This window comes from Pongo pygmaeus, chromosome 12 (assembly GCF_028885625.2).
Source record: "Pongo pygmaeus isolate AG05252 chromosome 12, NHGRI_mPonPyg2-v2.0_pri, whole genome shotgun sequence".
Classification (NCBI taxonomy): Eukaryota; Metazoa; Chordata; class Mammalia; order Primates; family Hominidae; genus Pongo; species Pongo pygmaeus.
This window is the reverse complement of record NC_072385.2, coordinates 59,824,120-59,836,635: the sequence shown is the minus strand read 5'-3', so window position 1 is coordinate 59,836,635 and position 12,516 is coordinate 59,824,120. Positions and strand designations below refer to the sequence as shown.

General features: G+C 45.6%; 1 protein-coding gene across 1 annotated transcript in view; it reads left to right on the top strand.

Annotated features, from left to right (window-relative positions):
- LOC129030009 (putative ALMS1-like protein) overlaps nucleotides 1-12,516 on the top strand; it is a 37,771-nt gene that overhangs the window by 3,029 nt on the left and 22,226 nt on the right. The window contains exon 2 of the mRNA XM_063649026.1: nucleotides 10,280-10,515. The gene's annotated coding sequence lies outside the window, so the exon portion shown is untranslated. The remainder of the gene's footprint in view (nucleotides 1-10,279; nucleotides 10,516-12,516) is intronic.

The following is a 12,516-nucleotide window of genomic DNA, read 5'->3' as shown; positions in this document are numbered from 1 at the left end:
GGAATGATTCACACAGGGATGAGGATGAGGAAGGGCTCAGAGACGACAGCCAGGTTACTGGTAGGGGCATTCAGGAAAACACTGGAGAGAGCCCAGATTTGCAAAAGTCAAAGCTTTCCCTAAAGCTGCTGCCCTGCAGCCTTCCTCAGCAGAAACCAGAAGCTGGGAGCCAGCAGCGGGGACCCAGGGCCAGCGGGTGGAGGCTGCTGAGATTCTGGATCTTTGGCACCCAACACCACCTCCAAGGAAAAGTCTAAGGAGCATCAAGTCTGAGCAGGAAGTCCATAGCTCATCTTTAGAGTGTTCTCAGAATATTTCAGTGTCAAGCAGGAGATGGCCTAGGAATCACAAGAGGTGAGCAGCTGCTCCAAAGCACCACTGAGTACTTCTAGTGTGAGTCTGACCAATATTCAGAGTCAGAAACCTGCTGGTCACATGGAGGGGGAGAGGTTTGTGTTCTGTCCCTCTGTGTTGTCTCTCCCTCCATGCTCACCGTGGCTGTGGCTTCCTCAAAATACAGCGACCTCAGTTGACATTCAGGCATCTCTTGCTCCCAGGAATACTGTGACTTCTGCATTTTTGTAGCCTTCCTGATAAAAGCCTGGGCTTTCCTTGTCAGACCTGAAAGATTCATTTATTCATTCAACAAACAGTGGCTGAGGGCCTGAGGTGTGCCGGGCCTGTACTTGGCATGAAGGCACCAGATGTCGGAAGCGAGGCTGCCGCCCAGGAGGACACACCTGATGGGGCTCTGGGAACAGGACGTTGGTGGAGACATCACATCCAGAATAACTTTGTTAGGAGGGTGAAGTTGACAGTTAGGACTTTTATGTTGCACTTGCTGAAATCCACCTAAAATTGACATAAGAGAGGTGATCTAATGGTCCATGAAACTGCCAACTCCAGGAAGACAGACAGGGTGACCTGAAAGTAGGTTTCACCTGTTGGTTTTTCTGCCATTCTATGTGTGGCGTCAGCTTCCTCCCAAGACTGACACTACATAAGACGTCGGGTGTTTGCCAGCCCAGTTGAAGCTGTCTGCTTCCTTGCTCACCCACAGCAGAAAGCTGGGGGCTATGCCCCACATTCCAGGTGACAGAGAAGGTTTACATGGGGACTCAGTCACACTTTCTGGAGACTGTACATTTCATAGCAGAATCCAGGTTATATTAAAGGAGTCCTGGCCGAAGGATGCCAGCACCCTATAGAGATGGAGAACCCCAGGGAGCTCAGGGGCTGAGGGGCTGAGTGACAGTGAGCACTGCCCAGAGAGGGGGCGCCCTACAGTCAGGAGGGGTGGGAAACAGGTGCAGATTGGCAGCCGGCAGAGCCCACCCAGGTGAGCACAGGTGGAGTTGCTGGTGAGATGAAGAGTGTGCTGGTTGGGAGTGGAGGGCTGGGGGCCGGTAGCTGGTTTGGGAAACCCAAGCTGAGCAAAGGGTGTGCCAAGGCGAATTGGAGTAACATCATAAATCAATCCATGGAAGGTGTACATTGACTTGGCCTAACAAGGTGGGATATTGTGAAGCAGCAGGGGGCATTATAGATCACAGGTGCGTTCAAAGATTTTCCAATTGGCAATTGGTTGAGAGTTCAGCTTTGTCTGACGACGTGAAGTTGGTACACAGGAACGCTTCAGTTCAGAGAGAGGATCTGCCTCTGCCACGTGATGCTATCCCAGAGTCAGGTAGGAACGTCAGCCACAGTATCCTGGGTCAATTTAAACCCACTGAAGGAGACGCTGTGGTTTCTAGGGTGTGTGTTAATTCTTGCCTTGCATGGCCTCAGGTCTTGTTCATAATCTGTACCTGATTGTCACAGAGTCCATTCTGAATAATGATGCCTATTTTAACATTCATGCCGGTCAAGCGATTCTCCTGCCTCAGCCTCCCAAGTAGCTGGGACTACAGGCATGCGCCAACATGCCTGGCTAATTTTTGTATTTTTAGTAGATACGGGGTTTCACTGTGTTGGTCAGTCTGGTCTCAAACTCCTGACCTCGTGATCCGCCCGCCTCAGCCTCCTGAAGTGCTGGCATTACAGGCATGAGCCACCATGCCCGGCCCAGAGTTTTCTAAATGGGACTTAGTGTAGCCAGTGAGCTTCTGTTGCCTGCTGTGACGTGCTATTTTTCCCACTAAAAACTCAGATTTCTCCTTGGGACACAGGGCTCAGCTGCAGCCTCCTCAACTAAATCATGAAGGGCTGCTTCGTGGGCACCACAGCGGCTCCTTAAACTCGCATTGGTGTGCAAGTTTGTGGGCTCACTTTCTACATCAGATCTTCAAAGGTGTCTGCGATCCCAGAAGGTTAGGAACTATTAAATTTGATCATTTCTGAAATGTCTTCCAGTTTAAAAGTCCTCAGTTCCAGTTCATTTTCAATTCCTGAATAAAGGGATGAGTCTTGGAGCTTCTGGAAGCTGGCCTGGAACTGAGCACTTGCTGCAGACAATGCCTGAAGTGCAAACGCAAAGGTGCGTGGATCTGGGCTGCGTGTGAAAGCTTTCATATTCAGGTCTTAGTTTGCGACAGTGAGGGGTGACCAGGGAAGCCTATATGAGGGGCGGGGGCAAACCAAGGCAGCCTGGGGAGCTGCCTTAACCACGTCACACCTCACTTCCTCAGAGATAAGGTTTTCTTGAAGGGAACATGCAGATTTATACAAAATACTAACAAGCTGAGATTTTAATTTTTTAAACAATAATTTTTTAATTATTTTAATTTTAAGCAATAATTGTTTAAGCAATAAGGAAAAACAGAAATTTTCACTCCAAAGACCCCATGTTAGGCTCGGCAGAACTGGTGGCACATCTCAGGAGTCATGGGGCAATGCTCTCAGAAACAGTGTTAGAGCAAAAAGAAAAAAAAAAAAAAAAAAAAAGACAATGAACAATGAAGAGGCCTAATTCTTCTTGTTAAGTGAAGAGGTGTGCTCTGTCCCTTAGAGCATTTTCTTTGGAAAACTTGTCATTTTAAATCCTTCATCTGCCCCTTTGAGGAGCATGCAAAGCTTTTTGACAGCTAAATAAGCCTCTTGCCAGCTTTGCAACCCAGGACTATGTTCCTGAAGGACCTGGGAGCCCAGTCTTTGAAACGTTATCATCAGAGCAGCCAGGGCCCTATCTCCCAGTCTCTATGGGAGGGCGGGAACCTAACTTTTGCCCTGTGTGATAAATCTACCTCCTATCATAAAGATAAGGGTTGTTTTTCCTTTGTACGAAGTCAAATAGCAGACGCAGGTTGTCGAGTGAATTGAGGTTGAATCTCTGATGAACTCGGTGTGACCAGAAGTGCTGTGCAGTCCCCTGACCTGAGGACAAGGCATGGCTTCTCTTGAGAACATGTGCAATGGTTTGGACCCACTGGCTAGATTAGCGGTGAGATTTCTTTCTGTCTTTGCAGCGCCTTAGCGGATCATTGCCTGTGATGCGCATCTCACTCTGGGTTAATCCTTTTTCAAGGATAAAAGTGTTTTTCTTTCTCTTCTTCCTCTGCAGAGAGGCTTGCTGGGATGGGAGAAGATTTTATTTGTAATTCCATTTCTCCACGACCAGAGGATGGGCTCTGGGGGTCAGGCAGCTGGAAAGGAGTTTAGAACCCATGCCCAGGCCTTCCCCAAGGCTCATGCACGCAATTCACTCAGTTCAGCAGTAGCAGAAACACTACCTGGAAGACCCCATACTGTCTGGAAAGAGGAATTCATTTTCTTTCATTGCTGACACTCCTGGGTGACTGTGTGTGGCGGTTACCCATACCTAGTCCTACCCTGTGCCCCTCTCCACCTCAGGGGGCCCCAGGAGGCCTGGCCCTGCTAGTCCAGGGCACCCCCAAGGGAGACTGGGGGTTGGGGGGGTCCCACCAGGGTGCTAGGTGTTGGTCAAGGTGAATGTGAACTAGGAGGAAGGAGATGGAGCCCTCTCCTGGGAACTGGACAGGGACAGGGATGGGGTGGGGGTGCCCAGGAAGCCATGGCTCTGGGCTGGGGCCACCAACCTGCCCAAGCAACTGGGGCTGACTCCTCGAAGTTGCATTTCTGACTCCCCCTCCACATGCAGGCTCTTGGCCCACTGGAGGCCTAGGAGCAGTGGCAGGTTCACTGTGGGTGGGGGTGGGAGGGATGGGGTGCCCTGGGGAGCTGGGGGTTCCTGTGGAGCAGGGGTATGGGTCCCACCCTGGCCACCCCGTCTGCCCAGGCTCCACATGTGCCCCCTGGTCTCCCTGGAAAGACCCTTCTCTGTCCCGCTGGTGCACCCCTCCCCCAACTGGGCCTCCACCAAGAAGAAGGGCTTGAGTTCTGCCGAGGCGTCCCTCTGAGTGACCACCCACACCTGGAGCCATCAGTGAGGTCCCTGCACAGGAGCTGCCCTGAGCCTGTGCTCCCCCGCCCCTGGCTGGCTGCACCTGGGCTCCAGATATGTGTCCCCCACCCAGACCCCATTGCTCGGTTAGGCCCTTCTTGCCACCCCTCAGCTCTTCTCCCTAGGGAACAGCATCATCGCCAACTTCTCATATCCTGTCACTGTCCACCAGGAGAGCTGGGGCGGGGGACCCCGCTTGTGCATAACTGGCCTCAGGCAGCCGACCTAGGGCTCCACAGCTCTTGCTGCCGCTGGAAGTTGGGCCAAGGCTGGTGGCACACAAAGGTGTGTTCCTGCTGTCAGGGGAACACCAGACAAGGCTGCTTCGCCTTAGGCTGATCTTTTGCCCTGGACCACTCAGCCCCAGGTACTTTAGGCCAATCTGCTGATCAAGGCCATAAGTGCCTCATAACCAATCAGCAGGGTACCCTCCCGGCAGCCTCAAGGGTGACTAGGTTTCTACCACACCCTGATCCCAGGCCTTCCTCTCAGCCAGTCCTACCCAGAACACCCTATTTCACAATGCACTTCACCCCTAGCCTACCTGGCCGTTCGCTATCCCCATAGCTGGCTCTAAGTTTTCTTATCACCTTCTAACCTGCTCTAAATGCTAAGGATATGCATCTGTTGTTGATTTGTATTTAGTAGGCTCTGCAAGCAGGGATCTTTGGCTCTTCGGTTCACTCATGTATGTTAAGTGCCCAGAACAAGCCTGGCAGGTAGTAGGTGCTCGGTAAGTGTGTGTTGAGTGAGTGAACAATAGACAGGCAGTTTGGGTATTCCCAGTAGGGGAGGAACAGGGAAGAGACACGTTTTATTGGGAAGCTAACAAAGCTTAGGCTTCAAAGTTCCTCTTTCCCCTGCACCAGCCCCTTACAAAAAAAAAAAAACCTACTGTGGTTTTATAATTTTATATTTTGAAAACAGGCTCGGAAATGTATTTGCCTCAGGATCCTAAAAACCTGGATCTTCCTTGAGGGCAGTGCTGCCTACTGGATGAAATACAGATTTTAGAGTCAAACAGAGTTGGGTTCAAATCCTAGCTCTGCCTCCTGCAGGTGTCTTAACCTCTCTGACCCTCCTCTCCTAATTTGTACAGGGGGAATAATATCCCCAAATGTGTAAGACTCAACAGGGTGGGAAAGGCACATTTGCAGTAATGACTTATTGTATCTAACCTGAATGTTAATATATACATTCCAGTTTCTTTTGTATGTATCCATTATAACATAATTTTAAAAACTGATGACAAGATCTGGTTTTCAAAATGTTTCTATATTCTTTGTGGAATAAAGTTCATGGTACAAATATCAACAGAGTTGAAGGCTTCAGTGATGGGTCAAGTGAGATGGGGCCTGGGAAGTGACTGATGTTGACCACAGGACGCAGCAACATGGGGATGACTGATGACCTTGACAGGAGCAGCGTTGGTTCAGTGGTCCCCAAAGACCTCCTGACAGGGGAAGGTTTCACAGGAGAGGAACTGGAGCTGAGTGCAGAGGATATCATGGAGCAGTTTTGCCACACAGTGAAACAGGGAGATGCCTGGCAGCTGCAGAGGAGGGCACAGTCAAAAAGTTTTGTTACAGAACTACCGTTTGACTCAGCAATCCCATTACTAGGTATATATCCAGAGAAATATAAATTGTTCTACCATAGAGATGCATGTGAATGTTCATTGCAGCAGTATTCACAATAGCAAAGACATGCAGTCAACCTAAATGCTCATTAATGACAGATTGGATAAAGAAAAGGTGGTACATATACACCATGGAATACTATGCAGCCATTAAAAAGAACAAGATTATGTCTTTTGAAAGAACATGGATGGAGCTGGAGGCCCTTACCTTTACCAAACTAACACAGGAACAGAAAACCAGGCTGGGCGTAGTGGCTCACGCCTGTAATCCCAGCACTTTAGGAGGCAGAAGCGGGCAGATCACCTGAGGTTGGGAGTTCGTGACCAGCCTGACCAACACGGAGAAACCCCGACTCTACTAAAAATACAAAAAAAAATTAGCCAGGTTTGGTGGCGCATTCCTGTAATCCCAGCTACTTGGGAGGCTGAGGCAGGAGAATCACTTGAACCCGGGAGGCGGAAGTTGTGGTGAGCCGAGATCACGCCATTGCACTCCAGCCTGGGCAACAAAAGTGAAACGCTGCCCAAAAAAAGGAAAAAAAAATCAAACACTACGTGTTCTCACTCGTAAGTGGGAGCTAAATGATGAGAACTTATGAACACAAAGACGGAAACAACAGACACTGGAGCCTTCCTCAGGGTGGAGAGTGGGAGGAGGGAGAGAAGCAGAAAAATAATTTTTGGGTACTAGGCTTAGTACCTGGGCATTATCTATAACCCAGCATTCTTCTATATGCCGTAGAAAGCACCCCTTACACTCAGACATGCACAGGAAGGCAGTTGCTAATTGGAGGGAAGACTCACTCACACTGTCCCCCGGTTCCACTCCAAAAGTGGCCAGTGCAGCTCTCTCACCTCCATTTACCTCCGAATGGTGCTGTCACTCACAGTGAGCCCAGAATAACAGGCTGACCTCCACATGGAGCCACCTCATTTCCACTCCTCACTGCTGGCTGCTGGCTCCACGGACCCTCTAAAACCACCCCTGGTAAGATCACCAGGGGTCTCCTAACTGCCAAGTACCAGGTATGCTTTATAGTCCTCAAACATGCTGAACGCTGAGGGAGTTCCTCCATTCATACAGCTGCTTGCGGTACCTGGGTGCTATGGTCTGAATATGTCCCCCCAAAACTCCTATGTTGAAACCTCATCCCCAAGGTGATGGTATTCAGAGGTGGGGTCTTGGGAGGTGATTAGGTCGTGAGGATGAATTCTTCACATATGAGATCAGTGCCCTTACAGAAAGGCCCAAGGGAGCTTGTTTGCCCCTTCTGCCATGTAAGGATACACAGAAGGTGCCATCTATGAGGAACAGGTCCTCACCAGACATAAATCTACTGGCACTTTAATCTTGGATTCCCAGCCTCCAGAGCTGTGAGAAATAAATTTCTGTCTACAAGCTAAGTGTAAAGTGTTTACCAGTTTATGGTAATTGTGTTATAGCAGCCAGAATGGACTAAGGCACTGGAGTCAGTCCAAGAGCTTAGATGTAAGGGAAATAAGATCAGAGCAAAGATGTGCAAGAGACTGGCTCCTAGCAGAGCAACTAAGAGTCAGCCAAATAATGTCAACCGAGGAGGCTTCTGGGTACAGCAGCCACCCAACTGCTTTAACACGTGGCTCTTCATTTCATACCCCCTTCTCTCCTGGTCTGTCTTTCCCTCTTTGATGGTTCTTTTTCAGGCTTCCATTTTGAGTGTTCCTCAAATGGAAGCTTTCCTCAAAACAGAAAAGTTCACGTTTCCTTCCGAATAATTAATAGGAAAAAAATGCCAAATGGGTAGAATGGACTCTGTATAAGAATGGAGAATTTTTTAAAGAAGAAGTAAATATGGGTTTATGAATATATTTTAAAAGTGTACAAAAAAGAATATACAAAAAAAACCTCACTAGAAATCAAATAAATAAAAATCAAAATACTATCTAGGTTTTACCTATCATTATGGTAAAGAATTAAAAGAATGGTATGAGCTAATGTAGGACAAACACAAAGAAATGCACAGACACACACACTTTTGATGGAACACTGAAATGGGAGATCTTTGCTGGAGAATCATTACACAGCATGTCAAAATCCTTTTTTTAAATCAAAACAGAGTCTCGCTCCATCGCTGAGGCCAGAGTGCAGTAGCACAGTCATAACTCACTGTAACCTCAAACTTACAGGTTCAAGTGATCCTCTGCCCTTGTCCTCCCAAGTAGCTGGGACTACAGGCACCCACCACCACATGTGGCTAATTTTAAAAAAGTTTTTTTAGAGACGGGGTCTTGCTATATTGCCCAGGCTGGTCCCTAATCCTTGGGCTCAAGCAATCTTCCCACCTCAGCCTCCCAAGCACTGAGATTACAGGAGTGAGCCACCCTGCTCCACCTCAAAATCCTTTGAAAAGACTGGATCCAAATTCAACTACTAGGGTTAGAGCTCAAGAAAGTAACTGGTCAAATGTGCAGAGATGTTTGTATAAGGATGTTTATCACTGTAAAGTTTATTGACATAGAAGCAACCTAATGTGCAACAAGAGGGGACTGGCTGAATAAATCCTGCTCTATTTCTGTAGCACAGTACCTCACAGTCATGACCAATGCTGATGTGGGTTTACTGACATGAAAAACATTGTCCAACTATAGCACCAAGCAAGAAGAGATTATAAAACAATATGTTTGGATTTATTTTTGGAAAAATGGCATTGAAAAATGATATCCACAAACAAGCATGCAGAGAGAAAAGTCTGAGTGGTTCCACCAAATGCTGGTAGCGGTTACCTCTGAAAAGAGGAATTATGGGGGATTCTCTGCATAAAAGATAAACTCTGAAGGTCTTTGCACATTGTAGGCACTTGATCCTGCTTTCAGGCAGTGAAACTGAGTCTTGGGAATCTAAAGGGACTCAGGTGTGATTGTGAGCTCCTAAAGGTAAGACCTGTGTCCTATTTTATTTTATTATTTCAGTTAATCCTATTAATGTGTACAGTGGCATTTAGTACATTCACAATATTGTGCAACAACCACCCCTTTCTGGTTCCAAATCATTTTTATACCACAAAAGAAAATTCTTTATTCATTAAGTGGTTACCCTTTATTTCCCTCTCTCCCCAATCCCTGCAACCACTAATCTACTTTCTGTCTCTATGGATTTATTTATTGTGGATATTTCATATAAATGGAATTGTACAATATCTGACCTTTTATGTGTGGCTTCTTTCAGTTAATGTTTTCAAAATTCATTCATGTTGCATCATGCATCAGTACTTCATTCCTTTTCAGGGCTCAATAATATTCCATGTATGTTTATACCGCACTTTGTTTATCCATTCATTCATTGATGGACATTAAGGTTGTTTCTACGTTTTGGTTATTGTGAATGGTGCTGCTGTGAACATTCATGTACAAGCAGTTATTTGAATACCTATTATCAATTCTTTTGATGTATACCTAGGAGCGAAATTCCTGGTTCACATTTTAATCCTGTGTAGCATTTTGAGGAAATGCCAAACTGTTTTCCAAAGTGTCAGCTGTAGTTTACTTTCCCACCAGCAGTGAATCTTATTTTACTTCACTGCCTGCCTCAGCACTACTGCCTAGAACATAAAGGGAAGAAGCAATAGCTGTTTTTTACCAAGAAGTTATTAGATGCCCGGCACTGTGAGAAAGAGGGTTTCCCGTGTTGTGCAATTTCATGTTCACAACAGCCTTGGAGCTAAGGTTGGTATTATTAACATCCCCATTTGGCAAATGGGAAACTGAGGCCCAGAAACCTGAGGTTTCTTCTCCATGGCCCCATGTGGGAAGTGAAAGCTCAAACCTAAGGTAGCTCTGGCTCCAAAGCCTGCACTGTTTTACTTTTTCAGTACAGCATGCTGACCCTGCAGGCAGGCGTTTGACAAGTGTTTAGTGAGTCTGAAATTCGCATAAAGCCTCACAAGCCCAGAGAAGCAGCTCTGTCTGGAGGCGCATAAAATTCACCAGTAAGGCCCCATCACCCCCATCCTGTTGCCAGTGGTCAGGACACCCTTGACCACATTCCCATATGTGACTAAGGCTCTATTCCTTCTTCAAGATCCAGTTTAGTGCTACCTGCTCCGTCCACTTCTGACCACCCAACCACATGAATCTGGTCCCAGTCCCTCCCTCTTTGGAAGCCCTTGCACTTCTCATTAAGCACTTGTATTGCTGCCATTTGGTGCTTACTTAATAATTAACTTGTCATAGTTAATTAGACTAGACATTAACAGTTTAACTACCCTGATAAACTATTTTATTTGTCTTTCTATTGTTCCTAGGAACCTGCTTATAATAGGTCATTGTATTGTTGGAGTCACTGTTATTCCCAGAGCTGTGGGCTTTGAGAGCAGCGTGTCAGTGCCACCCCATGCCTGCATCTGGGAAGATCACTCCTCCACTGGAACAGCCCAGCCTGGAAAGGGGCCAGTGAGATGGAAGGTGGACAATCCAGGGGCAGTACATTCTGGAAGCCTCAGGAGGAAGAGAAAAATCGATTCAGACTCATTTAACGTAGGTTCCTGGAAAGGACATCGTCTCCCGCAGTCTCTCATCAATAACCCAACATCAGATCAGTGCCCTGGACTTATCGTTTGAAGGAGAATGAAAGTAGACAGATAGCTAATCCTTGGTTAGATGTCCAGAAATCCGAGGACGGTGGTCCTAGCTCTTCAGAGAGGACACGTTCTTTAACCTAACCTTTTAACAAATTCTCTACGGAAGATATCAGGTCCCAACTCTTCAGGTAGCTTCATAGATATAGGTAATCAAAGGACTAATTATGAAGGTGTAGATGGGTAGAGGGGAGCAACAAGGATGGTACAGGAACCCATAGCCCTGAGGAGGAGGGAGAGTCGTTGGAACCTGAAAGGACCTGGGCAGAGCAGGCTGTCCTGAGAGCAGGCCTGGGGCCAAGGCACAATCAATACCAAGCCTGCCTCACGTTCTCTTCCCTCCACTCCTCAACTTGCTGCTGGCTTTCAGAAAAGTTAAGAACTTGCCGTTTCTACCCTTTTGCCATTGTTGTTGTCTTGTTATAAGGCAGAGAACAATATTGTATCCAGTTTTCTAGATATCGAAGTGGAAATCACATGTATATACCCAGTATATTTGTATCTATTAGTATTCTTAATACTTTCTAGATGTTATGTAACTTAGCTTTGGATTTTCTATTTGATTCAAAAGACATATAAAAGATAATTTTTTCCTAATTCCATGTTGGATTTTTTGTCACTACTTATTAAGTTATAATTTTAATGTGTTGTGATTAGAGACTGTACTGTGTTCTATTTGTGTTTTAAGGATACATAGAGGTTTCCTTTGTGGCTAAATATAAGTAATCCATGGGTGTTTTAAAGAAGGTAGAGTTTCCAAATAGAGTATGACATTCCAGTCACTGTCAGATTCCACACAACAACATTTCAGTCAGCCACACAACATATAAATGACAGCAGTCCCATGAGATTATAATAGTATATTTTTCCTACACCTTTTCTTTATGTAAATATTTTAGATACACAAATACTTACCACTGTGTTAAAATTATCTACAGTATTCAGTTGAGTGACATGCTTGCTGTACAGATTTGTAGCCTAGGAGCAATAGGCTGTACCTTATAACCTAGATGTATAGTAGGCTGTACCATCTAGGTTTGAGTAAGCATACACTGTGATGTTCACACAACAATGAAATCACCTAATGATGCATTTCTTAATATATATCTATTAAATCATTTTTATTAATTAAATTAATTATATTCTTCCTGAATGTTGATTTTCTTAATCTCTTGAGAACTTCAAAGAGTATCTTTTAAGTTAATTGAATATATCTTTTGTTAATTCAATGGTTATATATATATATATATATATATATTTTTTTTTTTTTTGAGAAGGAATCTGCCTCTGTCACCCAGGTTGGAGGGCAGTGGCACGATCTTGGCTTACCACAACCTCTGCCTCCTGAATTCAAATGAGTCTCCTGCCTCAGCCTCCCGAGTATCTTGGACTACAGGTGTGAACCACCACACCCGGCTAATTTTTGTATTTTTAGTAGAGATGGGGTTTCATCATGTTGGCCAGGATGGTCTCAAACTCCAGACCTCAAGCGTTCCACCTGCCTCAGCTTCCCAAAGTGCTGAGATTACAGGCATGAGCCACCACACCCGGCCTGGTTATATTTATTTTTATTTTTGGCACATAAACATTAATGGCATGAATATTAATGACACTTTTTTCACTGTGAATCGTACCATAAATCATATAAAGTAGTAACTTTTGTTTTACATTTTGAATATGTTTTGCCTTTGATTCTACTTCATCAAATACAGTTTTATTAAGTGTGGATTTGCACCATTGCTCTTTGTCCATCCTTCTACTTTTGGCTTTTCTGAGTCACTTCACTCAAGTGGAAGTAGCAACTACTTGAATTTTACTTTTTTCCCTCACCCAACTTGAAGGTCTTTTTTTGAAGTCAGTTCTACTTAAGTTCATTGTTGTAACAAATATGTTCGGTTTAAATT